We start from the raw sequence: 20,478 nt of genomic DNA, 5'->3' as shown, positions 1-20,478 counted from the left end.
ACAGCAATTATTTATGTCTCCTAATTACAATTTTTGAAAAGGTTATTTCCGAGTGTCCCCTGTCCTTTTTAAAGAGCATAGATGAAACCACGTTCTCGAGTAACTGTTGACTAAATGTATACTGACGTACAATAGAAAGTATACACCTGCTGTACTGGGATGAATTTCACAGAACACAGCGTGAGTATGAAAAATATAAACTATTTTGACAGTTATGAACGAATCACAAACAACATGTACATGTTGCTCAGTCACCAGTTGAGTTCTTCGGTTTGTTTTTAGTTCAGGGTTTCCCAAATATTTGACGAACCATGGTCACATGTCACGCTCACTGAAATATTGTATTCATGCACGGTATCAATGAAACGATCTCTATCTTACTAACAGAGGGAAGTATATGTGCATGGAATGCACGTGCTGTATGAACACTTCGCTGCACTGGCGGTTTGAGATTTTATACCACTAAAGATCATCCATCCAGGTAAAGATCATCCAGCCTTCCTGTTGTGGTATTCTTTAACTTGTTTGGAGCTCTATATATTGGGTGGCTCTCAGACTGAGCATTAAAAAAGTACGTTACAAAACAGTCTTGACTTAAGCAGAGTAAATAACCCCAGCATGTCTATGGTAAACGATTATCTTCGGGAACCAACGCATCCGGGTGGATCCAGGGGGAATAACTCCTGTTACTCTAGTGTCGTCGTTCGACGTCATTGTGTGGACGATGTCTTATGCTACAGTGCCGGACTATCGTCTACGACTCGGTGAAATCCGTAACTGTTTTCATGGCGGTCAATGGTATTGGACTTCTAGTGACCACTATGCATGTTAAGGGAGGGTGCAGACAGTTTTTCTGCATTATGGTATTTCTTTCTGTGTTGCATGCATTGTGTCTCAAGTGGTATTGATGTATACTTGAAGGTATACGTATGGTGTATTGTCCTTCCTGTTTCCCGTAATCTCTTGAAATATTTCATCTGTTCGTAAAACTTTTTAGATGCTTTTTGTATCTTGTGATCTGGCTCTTTTCAACCCAATATGTACACCCCCCAAGACCTTTCTGTTTCCAGTTGTGACCTCGGTTACCAGGCGTGTCACGTTCAGTGAGTTATTTGGGTTTTAAGCCGCTTTTAGCAACATCCCAGCTACATCACGAGGGGATTACACAAGAAATGGGCTTCACACATTGTACCCATGTCGGGAATCGAACCCGGGCCTTCGTGTGACGAGCGAACGCTTTAACCACTGGGATACCCCGTGATACCCTCTGTTACCCAGCGTGTGACGTAGAATGGAGACAGAATGCACCGGATGATCGAGGATGTGTCACTGCCTCCTTAAACACCATCCTTCAGCCACCTGACCAGCCACCTGACCAGCCACTCCCCTGCCACACGGATGTGTGAAGATACGCACAGTTCCGTTGGTATCTGAGTAGTCCCCGCCGACAAGAGATCATCTGACTTGATGTAGCTACCTGTATTGGCTGGCTAGTATCCATTTTCTCCACTTGACCAACTTGATCTTATTTATCATGTCCTGTTACGTTGTATTTAAACACCCTCTACAACCTTGGTCTGTCGTATACCATCAGGGCACGAAGCAGGACTGCCTCACTCACCCGTCGTATACCGCCAGGGTATGAGGTAATACTGCTTCACTCACTCATCGTATACCGTCAGGGCATGAGGTAATACTGCCTCACTGACTCATCGTATACCGTCAGGGCATGAGGTAATACTGCCTCACTGTCTCATCGTATACCGTCAGGGCATGAGGTAGTACTGCCTCACTCACTCATCGTATACCGCCAGGGCATGAGGTAATACTGCCTCAATCACTCATCGTATACAGCCAGGGCATGAGCTACTACTGCCTCACTCTCTCATCGTATACAGCCAGGGCGTGAAGCAAGACTGCCTCACTCAGTCATCGTATACAGCCAGGGCATGAGGTAATACTGCCTCACTCACTCATCGTATACAGCCAGGGCATGAGGTAATACTGCCTCAATCACTCATCGTATACAGCCAGGGCATGAGCTACTACTGCCTCACTCTCTCATCGTATACAGCCAGGGCGTGAAGCAAGACTGCCTCACTCAGTCATCGTATACAGCCAGGGCATGAGGTAATACTGCCTCACTCACTCATCGCATATTGTCTGACCCGTGTCTTGGCTGACACATATACACGTGTCACGCCGTAGATTTATTATTTATATCTTATTTTTCTTATAATTCCGGGTACGTAAGTCCCAAAACATTTCAAGTAAATTTAAGTATACCAGGTGTTTTAATCGTAGTATTTTTGTCATTTTAATGTATGGCTAATTCTCGATATAAACGCCAATGGCTGAAGGGATGGTGTAAATCCAGCTAGGGTCCATGCAGGTAGCAAAGGTACTGTAAGTCCCCATGGTCCCTAGTATGGTGATCTACCTTCAGTTGTTGGCGATCTATAGCCCAATTTTACATTGTATTGTCCAGAAATAATTTTCTACTTTTAAAGATATATGTTAGCTAGTTTTAACTCAATCTGTGATAATCTAGTGGTTTTACTGTCCTTCGTTGACAGGGTTTAATATATTATATGTATGTATTACAAATTTAGAACTAGTTTTAGTCACGATATGGCTGAAATATTGCCGATGTGACTTTAAATCTTAACTCACTCACTCACTCTTATAATTCCAACTGTGGGTGCTGTCTACTTAGATCTAATAAATTTCCTCAGTTCATCTTTGGCTGTCTTTGTGGTACTGAAAAACATTAGTGGTAAGTGGACCTGCTTACAACTACCAGCTCACGTTAAACAACGCTGTTCACGAAAAGTACTCGATGGGTGATCTCCCTTGACTCTTGAGGTCGTGACCCACACCGGAGCACGTGCAGCACGTCGGTGTCTCCTTAGGCACTTGAGTATTTGAAATAATCCTGTGCTGATGGAGCAGGGAATGGGTACCCGGTGGGTGATGTGATAATGGGACTATTTTAGCATGTCACATGTCACATGTCACAGGCAGAGAATCACAAATCGTGTGTACACTACGTCATTCAAGGGGGACTCTTATTATTGTTACAATCGTCATCATTATGATTGTTATAATCATCATCATTATTATTGTTATAAGCATCATCATTATCATTGTTATAATCATCATCATTATCATTGTTAAAATCATCATCATTATCATTGTTATAATCGTCATCATTATCATTGTTATAATCATCATCATTATCATTGTTAAAATCATCATTTTCATTGTTAAAATCATCATCATTATCATTGTTATAATCGTCATCATTATCATTGTTATAATCATCATCATTATCATTGTTAAAATCATCATCATTATCATTGTTATAATCATCATCATTATCATTGTTATAATCGTCATCATTATCATTGTTATAATCATCATCATTATCATTGTTAAAATCATCATCATTATCATTGTTATAATCGTCATCATTATCATTGTTATAATCATCATCATTATCATTGTTATAATCATCATCATTATCATTGTTATAATCATCATCATTATCATTGTTACAATCGTCATCATTATCATTGTTATAATCATCATCATTATCATTGTTACAATCGTCATCATTATCATTGTTATAATCATCATCATTATCATTGTTATAATCATCATCATTATCATTGTTACAATCGTCATCATTATCATTGTTATAATCGTCATCATTATCATTGTTATAATCATCATCATTATCATTGTTATAATCATCATCATTATTATTGTTAAAATCGCCATCATTATTATTGTGTGTTGCAGCCTCCCGACTAAGGCAGGGCGACCGCGAGTACTGGACTGAGTGGTACGACGTGGACGACCCAGTGAGCGGCGACGGCGACTACGAAACGGTTCAGTCCATCACCAGGGTGGGTGTTGTGGTTGTTGTAATCCATGTACCCAGACTGGGAATTAAGGGTTGATATAACGGTAGAGCTTCACACTCATGTACCCCGACTGGGAATTAAGGGTTCATGTAACGCCTGTAGAGCTTGACACTCATGTACCCGGACTGTGTATTAAGGGTTGATATAACACCTGTAGAGCTTCACACTCATGTACCCCGACTGTGTATTAAGGGTTGATATAACACCTGTAGAGCTTCACACTCATGTACCCCGACTGGGAATTAAGGGTTGATATAACACCTGTAGAGCTTCACACTCATGTACCCTGACTGTGTATTAAGGGTTGATATAACGCCTGTAGAGCTTCACACTCATGTACCCCGACTGTGTATTAAGGGTTGATATAACACCTGTAGAGCTTCACACTCACATAAATTGGTCGCGCTGCCTATTACCTGAGAAATAATTAGCTCTTTATTCCCTTTGGGACCCCTATAGCCTTATATGGTGAGTCGTCACAAGACATTGCGTACGCCATTGTATTACAACCCCGCCCCTTTCCAGTCACTATAGCCAAAGTTTAGAGTTTTAGTCAAACGCGTTCACGATATTTGTAACTAATGGATGAAATACACGGTTTCGAATTTTTCAAAATGGATCCGTTTTCAAATCCAAGTTAGCCCTGATCACGTTTGTATATAGAATTACCGTCATACTCCGTCGTGTATTTCTGATCGCGTGCATATACACCTACATACCTGCAGATCGTGACTACAAGCTATATCTGATCCCTGACACCTACATACCAGCAACTAGTGGCTACAAGCTATATCTGATCCCTGACACCTACATACCTGCAGTTAGTGACTACAAGCTATATCTGATCCCTGACACCTACATAACTGCAGCTAGTGACTACAAGTTATATCTGATCCCTGACACCTACATACCAGCAACTAGTGACTACAAGCTATATCTGATCCCTGACACCTACATACCTGCAGCTAGTGGCTACAAGCTATATCTGATACCTGACACCTACATACCTGCAGCTAGTGACTACAAGCTATATCTGATCCCTGACACCTACATACCTGCAGCTAGTTACTACAAGCTATATCTGATCCCTGACACCTACATACCTGCAGCTAGTGACTACAAGCTATATCTGATCCCTGACACCTACATACCTGCAGCTAGTGACTACAAGCTATATCTGATCCCTGACACCTACATACATGCAGTTAGTGACTGCAAGCTATATCTGATCCCTGACACCTACATGCCTGCAGTTGGTGGCTACAAGCTATATCTGATCTCTGACACCTACATACCTGCAGTTAGTGACTGCACGCTATATCTGATCCCTGACATCTACATACCTGCAGTTAGTGGCTACAAGCTATATCTGATCCCTGACACCTACATACCTGCAGCTAGTGGCTACAAGCTATATCTGATCCCTGACACCTACATACCTGCAGTTAGTGGTTACAAGCTATATCTGATCCCTGACACCTACATACCTGCAGTTAGTGATTACATGCTATATCTGATCCCTGACACCTAAATACCTGCAGCTAGTGGCTGCAAGCTCTATTTGATCCCTGACACCTACATACCTGCAGTTAGTGACTGCAAGCTATATCTGATCCCTGACACCTACATACCTGCAGTTAGTGACTGCAAGCTATATCTGATCCCTGACACCTACATACCTCCAGCTAGTGACTGCAAGTTATATCTGATCCCTGACACCTACATACCTGTAGCTAGTGCCTACAAGCTATATCTGATCCCTAAAACCTACATACCTGCAGCTAGTGATTGCAAGCTATATCTGATCCCTGACACCTACATTCCTGCAGCTAGTGACTGCAAGCTATATCTGATCCCTGACACCTACATACCTGCAGCTAGTGACTGCAAGCTATATCTGATCCCTGACACCTACATACCTGCAGCTAGTGGCTACAAGGTATATCTGATCCCTGACACCTACATACCTGCAGCTAGTTACTACAAGCATTATATGATCCCTGACACCTACATACCTGCAGTTAGTGACTGCAAGCTATATCTGATCCCCGACACCTACATACCTGCAGCTAGTTACTACAAGGTATATCAGTTCCCTGACACCTACATGCCTGCAGTTAGTGACTGCAAGCTATATTTGATACCTGACACCTACATACCTGCAGTTATTGGCTACAGGCTATATCTGATCCCTGACACCTACATACCTGCAGTTAGTGATTGCAAGCTATATCTGATCCCTGACACCTACATACCTGCAGCTAGTGACTACAAGCTATATCTGATCCCTGACATCTACATACCTGTAGCTAGTGACTGCAAGATGTATCTGATCCCTGACACACCAACAAACATGTTTACATTAGGTCACACTGCCAATAAAACACATATGAAATGTACACCATGAACTACAGTTTCAAGTACGTTTACACAAGGAAAGGACTGACACAGGCAACTATACGCTCGCTCATATCGGAATTTTAAATAAAAAACGAACACGGATATAGCACGACCACGCGTTATCCGTGAGTGTTTATCTTTGAGCTCAGCTTTTAAAACTATGCGAAGTATAACTTTACCCGATTTACAGGCTCTGAGACGGAATATCTGCCCATCAACTCACAGAATCACCAGAGCTGACTGCGATGTCGACAACGGTGACGTCGACAACATCGTGAGGGAAGACAGTCTGGCTCCACTGCGGGTCTAGCCTGCAGGAATAGTGACCAGACTTCTGGAATATGCAATAACTACAGAATAAGATTCTTCTGTCAGCGTACGTGCCTTTATGTTGCGTGAATACTTATGTTCCTCTCTATGATATTTTTGTGTGAATTCAAGTCTGGATGCCTAAAGACTGTCATGGGCCCCATTGGCATTTGAGATGTTTTTTACATTATGGTAAATAAGATCTTAATTTAGTGTTTAAAACTGTTATTTTGGGGACTAAAAGTCAGTCTAGCTCCTCACATTAAATTCCGTTGTCCCCAGCAACATAAGCTGGTTGTAGGAGACGACCTACGGTAACAGCGGGTCTGGCTCGGGAACTTGGTTGTTGACATGTCTTTATTGACAAATTTTTTTTATCGAGTTTTACGTTAAACATTTGGAATATATCTCATAGCAGTAGCATAAATTCGTGCAAACTCTTTATCTCCTTTCCGTGTTTTCAGCACTAAACAGGGTCCACACGGAAGGAGACACGACACAAGACGAGGACGAGGAAGGGAATGGTACAAGACGTGTCCCCCGATTTGACATGCGCATTTACATCGTCTTCGCGGCTGTTCCGGTCGTCATCTTCCTGTTCCGTATTTGCTGGTCGTGCACCTTCGAGAAGCGTCGTCGCCGGAACAGACGCTCTACGCGTGCGCGACGTCCAGCTCAAGACGAAGAGGCGGTTCACCAGGAAGTGTTTCTTCCTCCGCCGAGCTATCAGGAACTGTTTGGCTTGAATGGAGGGCCTTTTTTGTTATCTCGACATTATTCTTTGTGCAGAAAGTGCAAATCTTCCCAATGTGGCATTTTTAGGGACAGACATTTGACAAATCTTGACTCTGAAACCTCTAACGAATCTCTTTCTACTTCATCTGAACATGAGCCGGACGTCATGATAACATCAGAAACCACGTCTTCAGCCGCGGGGTCTCCGTCAATTCGAGATCGAACTCGCTCAATGAAAGCAATTCTTCCGAAAGCAGTGCCTCCACAACGAACACAGATGCCGAGGCTCCCAACTCTCAAACAGTCCAGCCTGCTCAGTGTGACTGCCCTTGCCATAAACAAGCACTGGAAGTCAATGTTTATGACAATCCCGCATATGAACCGGAAGTAGCTATACATAATGGCCGGTCATCACGGATACCGGGGATGCATTTGCCTGTATTCTCTGTATTTAGGTCCACATCTGCTTCCTCCGTGGAAGAAGCCCCACCTCCAAATTACAAGGAGGCTTTGAAAATATTGAAACTGAACAAAAAATTCTCTCGTTGAAACACTGTTGTTTGTTCGTCAGAAACACATGCGGGCATTTCCAGCTATCTCGTATAGATATTCAGGGCTGGTCCTTGAAATATGAAAACCCCATCTGATCACGTGACTACTCGTCAAAGTTACATCCTTCCGTGAAATCCTACACCAAAGGGAGATAACTATTTATGGAGATAGATGACAGTAATATTATAAGGTTGAACTGTATTCGTGTATCTGTTATATCATTGATATTATGTTTGTGTTGAGAGTTGCTCAAGCTAGTGTACACTGTGAACTTCAACTAGACAATCCTTCACTGACCCTCCTTTATACAGTATCACCTCTCATTATCAGTTCATGTGTGGGGCATGGGTAGAAAGTTTCCCAAGTATACATGTATATCGCTCTTTACTGTTCTCATCTGTGAAGGAAACTCCTAGTTCGTGGGTCGATGCTGACACTGGGTTTGCCTGTCCCAGATGAACATTACCTTTGAAGGCGTTGTGCTTCCACTACGACGATGTAGAGCTAGCGGTGTATATCCCAGAGAAAGGTCTGCGGATTAAAACTCAAACCGGAATCACACGTATATACGTTTGACCCAAGGGAATGTCCACTTTGTAGATCCGTGATGTTCAACTGGCACTGCTACACGAACTTAACTTTGAACTTTGTACTTTGAACTTTGTACCTAGACTGAATTACATGGGAGGCCAGTGAGACACGTAAGGAACACCTGTGTGACCCGTGACAGAGCAACGTGTATCTTGTTCTTCTACTGCTGGGATGTATCTTGTTACGAGATATGATGACGTGATGCTGTGACGTCAAATTGAGTTTCTCACTTCGCTCAGGAGTCACTACACCAGGGGAGATACCCTGTATCATCCAATGCCAGCATGCTTGTTTTTTGAGAAACTGACTTATTGTTGGAACTGTTACTCAAAATGGAGGCAATCAAAACCACGAAACTGTGTATTCCCTGCGGAAACCGTGATTACCATACTAATAACAATAGTAATAACGCAATGTGTTAGTTTGCTATTGACGTCATGGACAGCATATATTATGACATCCTTGTTTAATAAAATAAACCAAATACTGAATGGGAGTGAGTGAGTATGGTTTTTCGCCGCCTTTTAGCAATATTCCAGCAATATCACGGCGGGGGACACCAGACAAATACTGAATGGATATTGTCTCGTATATATGTTGTAGTAGCAATGTACATGATCCATTCTGGGTCCGACATAACTGCTTGACATCGTCAGGATCAATCTCAACACTCGGGACGTGAATCAAGCAGATATCAAGCAGAAACATAGCCTGAGTTAACCAGGATTCGAACCCGGAACCACAGGTTAACTTTACAATGTATAACACTCAAGGAATGCTAAAGGGGGCGTTCAGATGATATCAACAAGTCGTTCAACAAATAAAGCTTCCAGTATCTCAGAACATGATGATTGGGTAACTCTTGTAGGTCATCTGGGTCTTGTCTTATCCGTCGTAGACTGTTTTGCAGTAGGGTAAAGATAGGGAACAATGTGCAACTACATTATCTCCCTTAGTTCGCCAGGATCAGCCTCGGCTCGCACGTTTTACTGCAATCACATAAGTAAACTGTTTCTTGCAGAATTTTCTCAAGCAGTAACTGGAAAACTGATGAAAGTGATAAAACCCAATAAACTCAATTTCAATCCACTCATGTTGACCTATGATTAAATGACACCTATATATGTGGCTGTCCATATTGTCGAATACTTTCATACTTTCAAGGGCAGGTCAGAAATATCCAAATGGTATGGAATCCCAGAAGGGAGATTGTCGAGTTGTCATTGCAAACCCATTTAAAACCTGAGTATGTTCCTTTCATGATTCCATCACTTTGTGGAATGGGTGATTGAGGTTTTACACAACTTTTAGCAATATTGCAGACGCAGACGATGCAGACATCGTACCCATGTGGGGAATCGAACACAAGTCTTCGGCATGACGAGCGAACTCTTTAACCACTAGACTACCTCACCGCCCCCACTTCGTGGAGGAGAAAGGAGCGTGACTGTGTTCGTGCACAAGTCATTTGTGTTCTATTGCGCCAATCATCAATTCTTCTGTACCAGAGACCCAATTGTGACAGTAACCAATAGTTTCTGTAGCAGAGGCCCCCTTGTGGCAGTAACCAACATTTACTGAAGCAGAGGCCCACTTGTTGTAGATGCCCACTTGTGGCAGTAGTATAGTGTGTATGGACCGATCCCAGGAGAGAACATATTGGTTCTACAACAGAAAATTCCACGCCAATAACCGCTGTTTAAAGTTAGTTCCACTACAAAAGTGAACGGGTATGGTTAATCCGTTTTTAACGCTTTTCAAGACTTTCAACAGTCTCAACATTCTCAAGATGTTTGTATTGGTTGGGTGGCATGACTTAATCCTACCTCGTGTAAATCCGGCATATGTAAGCAGTAAAGCCCCTAATGCAGTGTGAACACAACACGATTTATAATCATAAACCAACAAATAGAATAGATTAAGTCTGTTAGGAATTTCTGTACTTTTATTAGCAAGTATATATCATGCAGTACAAATTAAAAGCTTTTCAAGTGAGTTTTGTGATTGACATATCTTTTTAAGATTGAACCAACTAGGTATGACAGTCAGCACTGAACTATGTCTGCTAGCGATTATATTATCTGCATCCGGAACTCGCTCAATGTACCCTGTCTAAAAACCATTTCAGTCCGTTGGGAAGCGACGTTTTTCCTGTCCTTGTAACAGTAGGCAATATAGATAACGAAAACCAGAATAATCCACAAGAACCAAAATTCTAGAACAAAGCCCGCTGGTTCGAAAATTTGTGTAACTAGGTAAACCAAACTGAACAAGAAAACAAAGACCAGGACAATTTTTGCCAAAACCTAACACACTGCATCATATATAAAGCTAAAGAATTCATGCCTTTAAAATGCCTACAATAGATAACCCTTCAGTATTGTGGTGCATCAAAACAATCAAACAGACCAGGAAAAAGAGCACTGTGCAATGCTGTATACACAGTGCTGTGGTTCCCACTTATCCAGTGTCAGGTTACATCAGTCGGGTAGCGTACACAGTGTAAAACATCATGTCATACAGTGTATGCAATATGTCATGCATACATTCATACCAGAATCCACTAAGGTTACAATACTTGAAAATAGTACCATGCTATATACACCTCTACAACCCTATACGCTGGTACATGCAGCAATACACAACTATATATATATATGACATTTACACCACAGCTAAACAATGCCATAGTATAACACGATAGTATACTACAATGTCACGTACACCATGACACAGTGTTATATACAGATATTCAGCTTCCAGATATGTTTCCTCTCTTGCATGACAGACAGTTTCTGATGCGTTCATCAGTAAAGGTCATATCTGCACACCTAAGACAAGATCACAAGCATTACAGTGTTTCCAATGTAACGACATAGGAAATTGTGTTAGTTTCATCAATTAGTTGTCAGATCTGCGCCCTCAGATACAAGGAGATGATAAACATCATAGTGTCCTCTTTTCAATGCCATCATTATTGGTGTTTGTTTTGACTTTCCTCCCCTTCTGTTGATGTCCCATGTTTTCATTGATAGGATGTGTTTCACAATAGATATGTTACCTCTTTCACATGCCAACATCAGGCAGTCAGTGTTGTCTTCATCAGTAAGGGTCAGATCTGTGCCCTCAGATACAAGGAGATGACAAACATCATAGTGTCCTCTTTTCAATGCCATCATTATTGGTGTTTCTTTTGAGTATCCACCCCGTCTGTTGATGTCACATGTTTTCATTGATAGGATGTGTTTCACAATAGATATGTTACCTCCTTCACATGCCAACATCAGACAGTCAGTGTCGTCTTCATCAGTAAGTGTCAGATCTGCGCCCTCAGATACAAGGAGATGATAAACATCATAGTGTCCTCTTCTCAATGCCATCATTATTGGTGTTTCGTTTGAGTATCCATCCCGTCTGTTGATACCACATGTTTTCATTGATAGGATGTGTTTCACAATAGATATGTTACCTCCTTGGCATGCCAACATCAGGCAGTCTCTGTCGTCTCTTTCAGTAAGGGTCAGATCTGCGCCCTCAGATACAAGGAGATGACAAACATCATAGTGTTCTCTTTTCAATGCCATCATTATTGGTGTTTCTTTTGAGTATCCACCCCGTCTGTTGATGTCACATGTTTTCATTGATAGGATGGGTTTCACAATAGATATGTTACCTCTTTCACATGCCAACATCAGGCAGTCAGTGTCGTCTCTATCATTAAGTGTCAGATCTGCACCCTCAGATACAAGAAGATGATAAATATCATAGTGTTCTCTTTTCAATGCCATCATTATTGGTGTTTCGATTGAGTATCCACCCCGTCTGTTGATGTCCCATGTTTTCATTGATAGGATGTGTTTCACAATAGATATGTTACCTCCTTCACATGCCAACATCAGGCAGTCAGTGTTGTCTTCATCAGTAAGGGTCAGATCTGCGCCCTCAGATACAAGGAGATGATAAATATCATAGTGTTCTCTCTTCAATGCCATCATTATTGGTGTTTCGTTTGAGTATCCACCCCGTCTGTTGATGTCCTATGTTTTCATTGATAGAATGTGTTTCACAATAGATATGTTACCTCTTTCACATGCCAACATCAGCCAGTCAGTGTTGTCTTCATCAGTAAGGGTCAGATCTGCGCCCTCAGATACAAGGAGATGATAAATATCATAGTGTCCTCTTTTCAATGCCATCATTATTGGTGTTTGTTTTGACTTTCCTCCCCGTCTGTTGATGTCCCATGTTTTTATTGATAGGATGTGTTTCACAATAGATATGTTGCCTCCTTCACATGCCAACATCAGACAGTCAGTGTTGAATCTATTAGTAAATGTCAGTTCTGCGCCCTCAGATACAAGGAGACGATAAACATCATAGAGTCCACTTTTCAATGCCATCATTATTGGTGTTTCTTTTGAGTATCCACCCCATCTGTTGATGTCACATGTTTTCATTGATAGGATGTGTTTCACAATAGATATGTTACATCTTTCACATGCCAACATCAGGCAGTCAGTGTTGTTTCTATCAGTAAGGGTCAGATCTGCGCCCTCAGATACAAGGAGATGATAAACATCGTAGTGTCCACTTTTCAATGCCATCATTATTGGTGTTTGTTTTGACTTTCCTCCCCGTCTGTTTATGTCACATGTTTTCATTGATAGAATGTGTTTCACAATAGATATGTTACCTCTTTCACATGCCAACATCAGGCAGTCAGTGTTGTCTTCATCAGTAAGGGTCAACTCAGATACAAGGAGATGATAAACGTCATAGTGTCCACTTTTCAATGCCATCATTATTGGTGTTTGTTTTGACTTTCCTCCCCGTCTGTTGATGTCACATGTTTTCATTGATAGGATGTGTTTCACAATAGATATGTTGCCTCTTTCACATGCCAACATCAGGCAGTCAGTGTTGTCTCTATCAGTAAGTGTCAGATCTGCGCCCTCAGATACAAGGAGATGACAAACATCATAGTGTCCACTTTTCAATGCCATCATTATTGGTGTTTCTTTTGAGTATCCACCCCGTCTGTTGATGTCCCATGTTTTCATTGATAGGATGTGTTTCACAATAGATATGTTACCTCCTTCACATGCCAACATCAGACAGTCAGTGTTGTCTTCATCAGTAAGGGTCAAATCTGCGCCCTCAGATACAAGGAGATAATAAACATCATAGTGTCCACTTTTCAATGCCATCATTATTGGTGTTTCTTTTGAGTATCCATCCCGTCTGTTGATGTCACATGTTTTCATTGATAGGATGTGTTTCACAATAGATATGTTACCTCTTTCACATGCCAACATCAGCCAGTCAGTGTTGTCTTCATCAGTAAGGGTCATCTCAGATACAAGGAGACGATAAACATCATAGTGTCCACTTTTCAATGCCATCATTATTGGTGTTTGTTTTGACTTTCCTCCCCGTCTGTTGATGTCCCATGTTTTCAATGATAGGATGTGTTTCACAATAGATATGTTACCTCTTTCACATGCCAACATCAGGCAGTCAGTGTTGTCTTCATCAGTAAGGGTCAGATCTGCACCCTCAGATACAAGGAGATGACAAACATCATAGTGTCTTCTGCTCAATGCCATCATTATTGGTGTTTCTTTTGAGTATCCACCCCGTCTGTTGATGTCGCATGTTTTCATTGATAGGATGTGTTTCACAATAGATATGTTACCTCTTTCACATGCCAACATCAGGCAGTCAGTGTCGTCTCTATCAGTAAGTGTCAGATCTGCGCCCTCAGATACAAGGAGATGACAAACATCATAGTGTCCACTTTTCAATGCCATCATTATTGGTGTTTCTTTTGAGTATCCAACCCGTCTGTTGATGTCACATGTTTTCATGGATAGGATGTGTTTCACAATAGATATGTTACCTCCTTCACACGCCAACATCAGACAGTCAGTGTTGAATCTATTAGTAAATGTCAGATCAGCGCCCTCAGATACAAGGAGACGATAAACATCATAGTGTCCTCTTTTCAATGCCATCATTATTGGTGTTTCTTTTGAGTATCCACCCCGTCTGTTGATGTCACATGTTTTCATTGATAGGATGTGTTTCACAATATATATGTTACCTCCTTCACATGCCAACATCAGACAGTCAGTGTTGTCTCCATCAGTAAGTGTCAGATCTGCGCCCTCAGATACAAGGAGATGATAAACATCATAGTGTCCGCCTTCCGCGGCAAACATAGCTGGTGTTTTCCTCAATTTGCTATCCTTCTTGTTTACCTGATATATTTTCAATGAAATTAAAAAGTTCACAGTTGACAGATTACCATTTTGACTTGACAAATGCAAACAGTTTTTCCCGTATGTACATGTTAAATCGGCTTCTTTTGCTTTGAGGAACTTCAGAATATCAAGCTGACCTGTTTTTGCACAAATCATTGCAGGCGTTAACTTCTCATGATTCATCAAATTAATCAATGCAGGGCATGTTTCCACCACCTTCATTGCTATTGCCATGTTTCCTGATTCACAGGCATAATGCAAACATGTGTTTCCTTTCAAGTCCCTCACTGGAACATCAGCACCTTTCTGTATGAGAAAGTTGAACACCTTGGATTTTGGTGACTTTGCAGCCATGAGCAGGAGGGTTGTCCCATCGATGGTATATTCAACATTAAATCCTCCTTGTTTACCCATTACTGTAACGAGGTGTTCCAGATGTTCCAGTTTGTCGTGGGTAACACAGGCTACCACACATGCATACAGATCAGGTGTTCTGTCACCCAGTCTCACAGCAACTTCTAAAGACTTGGAGAATAGAAAGTAACTGTCAGAGAGGGAAACCAAATACAAAAAGCTTTCACCAGTGTCCACATCCCTTCGGAGGACAGTCTCAACTATGTTATCATTTATCTCTGTCCAAAGCAGAGAAGCAATCCTTTCATCACGGAGAACTGAGTGTTTTACTGTCCAGACGAAGCATCCTTGTCGGATACCTTCCTCTAATCTGTTCACTACTGTTGGGTGTAGTTGGGGAGAGATGGAGATCATGTTTGTGACATCGTCCATGCCTGTTGACTCAGAACTCTTATCCAGTCTCACCCTTTCATACAAGAACTTCAGAGAGCAGTGTTCCAGCAGCAGCACGATATTGAGATGTCCTACAGCACAGGCTGCAGCATCGTATATGGAGGGGTGGGAGAAAGATGTCATGTGATCCTCCACTGTACAGTAGATCCCAGTAAAGTTGTGGATCTCATTGGCAATGCCTGTCTTTGTACAACACGGAACTACTTCCTTCACAGCGTCAAACATTACATGTCCAGCTTTCCTTGACTGCAAAGAAACAAGATTCAGTTTCCCATCAGAAAGGATGAGGATGATGATTGCTGCCGATCTATTGCTTTCCTCCCGGACAATGGTGTCAAGGTCGCCTCTCAGGTAGGTCAGTGGATGGTTGAAGAATTCCAGGTTGTGCATCTGGAAGACATCATAGGTGAAAAACAGTCTGCTGATAAGAGGAAATCCAAATATGCTGTGTTTTGAATCTGCGATGATACAAATATCTTTTTCAGAGATATCGCATGCACGGTGTTTGGACTTGTAGGACCATAACATACGTTTCTTTTCTTCCATTGTGAGACAGTCCTTAGCCATATCAAGAACAGCTTCTGTTGTAAGCAGATCCACCTTGTACTGATGTAGTCTGGAGCATCCTCCCTTCCAGTTGTATGTCCTGGATGTGAACACAAGCTTCAGTCTGTAGACAGGGATTTCTTCATTAGATTTGTCTTCCTGTTTTGATTGTTCACCCTTATTCTTCTTCTTCTTCTTCTTTGAAACCTCTATATCTGCAGCTGTTTTAGCACGATCATCAACCAAAGCACTAAACAATTTATGCAGTTTTTCCAGATTTGAAATGAAAGTAACAGAGCCAAATATATCATCAAAAACAACCAACATGTGTGATTGTCTCTTAGAAATTGTATCAACATCAAAGTGTTTAATGTTTTCCACAAAGACTGTTTCATATCCCTGTTGCTGATATGCCTCACAGATCATCAGAGCAATGCTGGTCTTCCCATCCCCCGGGGCTCCACAGATGCTGACATGACTATGTTTCTCAAGGAGTTGTCTGGCTGTCTGGAGGGCATGGATGTCCACAAAATACTTCTTTAGGTGTTCCATCTTTTGACGGAAACGTTCTGTGGGGAAAGGAAACTACAATTGGGTAACAGTTCATGAGGGCGGTGTTTGGATCTGATGCTGTCAATTCATACAAGCATACACGTAAACGTAACAATTTCCATCTTTAAGCTTACCACAGAGGATGAAAGTATGGACTTACACGCATTTATCTTAACTGCTCCATAATGAAAATACTGTCAATATTTTAGATCAACTGTTCATTGATCGGAACATCCATTATGTCTGAACAATATTTTCTGAGATAAAACCTGAGAACCAATCCCCAGTTAATTTGGGAAGATTATTATGGATTGTGAAGCCCCTGGAAATCTATAAGTCAACCCTTGGTCCTTATTACCATGCCCTCTTTTAATTTTCAGGATAACACGTTTGAGCAGCTACATGAGGGATCAAAAACAGCACTCAAGATCGAGATGCGATTGCCGCCATTGTCCTCTTTATCAAATTATCAGTATGTTTGTGCATCATCTCACCTTGGGACAGACATCCTTTAGTTCCTTGCTCCCCAACGGAGACAGACACATTGGAAGCATTGGTCAAGTCCACCTGAGACACTGGGCCACCTGCAACAGAACAAGATAACCTCTGGTCTCAATATTCACGTCATACCCATCCGGTCAAGGAACCATAAACATAAATTCAAACCAATTATTTCATTTGGTAATACTCCTGCTTATCTAACTGCATGCATGACTTGAATGAATGAAATGCTCACTGTAGTTCTGTTGTATGGCTGAGACAGAAGTGGGTTGTCTCCCTTCTTCATTCCTCCTCAGTACTTCAGCTGCTTCCTCAGTAAGCCATCTGGTCATCTGATGGTCACGTGAGTCGGGAGTTCCTTCCATTGCTCACCGTTCTGAAAGTAAACTACACTTACTACACTATGACTGAGGACTTGATCAAGCTACAGCACATTCCACATGGGTCTGATCTTTCCATTTTGAAAGAATTTCTCCAGCAGTTTTTGCAGGACGGTCTAACAGATCAAGCAAGAAAGTATGCAACTGAAATTTGAAAGTTATATGCACTTCCAGTCTATTAGTCCCGACCTTCGTACTCAGTCAAAAGCTAAATGAACCCTTTTGTGCAACATACAGTCTATATTTCGCCATTGTTTTGATTCCAGCAAGAAAACAGGTTCATGGTCCAAATCTCATTGCAGAGGTTTACTAAGAAAGTGTAATTCCAAATATAACATTTGTTACGTCTGAAATACGCTCAATCCCATGTGCGTGCGTTTGAAACTCTCGCCGTCTATGGCATTATTCTTACTAAAAACTACACAAAACAATTCTGTTACAAAGGTTCTTCGTACTTTCAATATGACGATATATAAGCTTCAGAATGTGTTTAACAATGACATGATTCCATAAACGATTTAAGTACCCGGGATTATCTTTATCAAAGCACCTTTTGTCGTATTTTCGCATATAACAAGCATCGAGAGGGAGACGAGCCTTCTTGTAGGTAATGGAAAGGGACGAATGGGACACATCCATCCAAGCCATCGCGCTGGCTGAATGCCTATCGTGTGTCGGGAAAAGTTGTATAGCCACATTATACAGTTATAGACTGGTGATGAGGTCAATAGCCACATTATACAGTTATAGACTGGTGTTGAGGTCAATAGCCACATTATACAGTTATAGACTGGTGATGAGGTCAATAGCCACATCATACAGTTATAGACTGGTGATGAGGTAAATAGCCACCTTATACAGTTATAGACTGGTGAAGAGGTCAATAGCCTCATAATACAGTTGTAGACTGGTGATGAGGTCGATAGCCACATTATACAGTTATAGACTGGTGATGAGGTCAATAGCCACATTATACAGTTATAGACTGGTGATGAGGTCAATAGCCACATTATACAGTTATAGACAGGTGATGAGGTCAATAGCCTCATCACCATTTACAGGTTCCACCATATACGATGGAGCCATAATCAAGCTTCGAGTGGACAAGTGATCTGTATAGGTGTAGGAGAGTAGCTTGATCCCTTCCCCAATTTGAGTTAGAAACATCTTTAAGTAAATCGAGTGCCTTCAGGCATTTAGATTTTAAGCATTTGATATGCGGCAAAAAACTTAAAGTGGAGTCGAAAATTACACCCAAGAATTTGGCCTCCTTGACAACTTTGATGGGAGTGCCATTTAAAGATAGTTCTGGGTCATCTAATTTGGAAGCTGGGTTTCAAAGTTTGAAGAGAAAAGAGATAAGAATTTGAATGTTAATGGATTAAATTTAAAGATAAGAAGATGTTTATTCAAAGTGACGAAAACACAGACAACAGAGAATTGATTTTGACCGAAGAAAATGATTTAAACAAATCTCTCTCTCTCTCGCCCCTCTTCTTCTTCTTATTGATGATAATATAACCAGTACTTTTCTTTCCGGTCTAATTTACGAGGAGAAGCACGCAACGTGTATTTCTGCATGTATAACAAGGCAAACAGTTATCATTCTCTTCGTTTACCTGCATTCTTTGAAAGGATATGACGCAGTGCATAATTTCCTATGTAAAATGTGATTTTGAACCCTCATCCAAGAATTCAAGGAAAAAAACCAACAGTCTGAATGTATCCCCTTATTGTATTTCCCATGTTTTGATGTCCGGTTGTTCTTCGATCCTCCGATAGGTGTCGCTATTGCGCAGGTCAGCGAGAATAGCGTTGAACAAACCAAACCATAACTAGTCTAGAATTAGCAACGTTTTAATCTGCGCAAATGGGCCCTATTTCAGTACCGTCAAATAATCGCTGTTTCACTTTTCTAAACCAAATCCCCGCAAACTATATTCCATATTAAACATGTTAAAAGCATAAGTTGATAACACCAACATTTGTTATTTGTGGATCGCATCATGTTACAACTGTACAGGACACAGGGATATATTTCCGTGCCACAGCTATTCATAATAGAACAAATCAGTGCACATCTTTAACGCAAGACAACGTACTAATGGTGGAAATGCAATGGCTAGTGTAGAAGACACACAGTACCTCACGTCCGACTGACGATTCCAGCCAGTGTCATCCGATTACGTCACAGATGAGTCCTCACAACTGATAATCACACGTGATATAGATGGATATGTTCGGATTCTCGTATATCAGATGATCTGTCTGTCCCATCCCGAGGGTGGTGCATACAGTGTGAAGCAGGTACACTAAGGCGACAGCTACGACTGCGTAGATGCCGCCTACTTGTACAACCAGGATCTTATTTTCGCTTTATTCTTCTTGGTCACACGAGTCGTATGTAGGTCATTGCGTCACCCGGCATTGTGTCGTGTATTGACAGCAGCCACCACCGAGGGTTGGTAACCGAATACCCATATATAGTAAACATCCTGACAAGCGTTAATGGCGGGTCTTTATGTCACCGCCACAGAGCGGTGGCCAACAGGCACATGACACGGCCTGCTGGCCAACAGGCACATGACACGGGTTGCTGGCCAACAGGCACATGACACGGGTTGCTGGCCAACAGGCACATGACACGGGTTGCTGGCCAACAGGCACATGACACGGGTTGCTGGCCAACAGGCACATGACACGGGTTGCTGGCCAACAGGCACATGACACGGGTTGGTAGCCAGCAGGCACATGACACGGGTTGCTGGCCAACAGGCACATGACACGGGTTGGTGGCCAACAGGCATATGGCACGGGTTGCTGGCCAACAGGCACATGACACGGGTTGGTGGTCAACAGGCACATGACACGGGTAGCTGACCAACAGGCACATGACACGGGTTGCTGGCCAAC

General features: G+C 41.8%; 2 long non-coding RNA genes across 3 annotated transcripts; one reads left to right on the top strand and one right to left on the bottom strand.

Moving 5' to 3' along the window:
- Positions 1 to 1,604: 1,604 nt before the first annotated feature.
- Positions 1,605 to 9,004, top strand: LOC124288076. 2 transcript variants are annotated; one of them, XR_006901371.1, is made up of 4 exons: positions 1,605 to 2,130; positions 3,805 to 3,911; positions 6,520 to 6,705; positions 7,103 to 9,004. It is a non-coding gene; the product is annotated as an uncharacterized LOC124288076 (long non-coding RNA). The 2 variants fall into 2 exon arrangements; XR_006901370.1 differs by lacking the exon at positions 1,605 to 2,130 and having other exon boundaries at positions 3,716 to 3,911.
- A 2,908-nt stretch (positions 9,005 to 11,912) lies between these two features.
- On the bottom strand, positions 11,913 to 12,558 carry LOC124288081. Its single transcript, XR_006901375.1, has 2 exons — positions 12,190 to 12,558; positions 11,913 to 11,985 (listed from the first exon to the last, which is right to left on the bottom strand). It is a non-coding gene; the product is annotated as an uncharacterized LOC124288081 (long non-coding RNA).
- Positions 12,559 to 20,478: the final 7,920 nt, after the last annotated feature.

This window comes from Haliotis rubra, unplaced genomic scaffold (assembly GCF_003918875.1).
Source record: "Haliotis rubra isolate DU_JTF1 unplaced genomic scaffold, ASM391887v1 Scf411, whole genome shotgun sequence".
Taxonomy (NCBI): domain Eukaryota; kingdom Metazoa; phylum Mollusca; class Gastropoda; order Lepetellida; family Haliotidae; genus Haliotis; species Haliotis rubra.
Note: the sequence above shows the minus strand (reverse complement) of the source record. Positions and strands in the feature narration are given on the sequence as shown.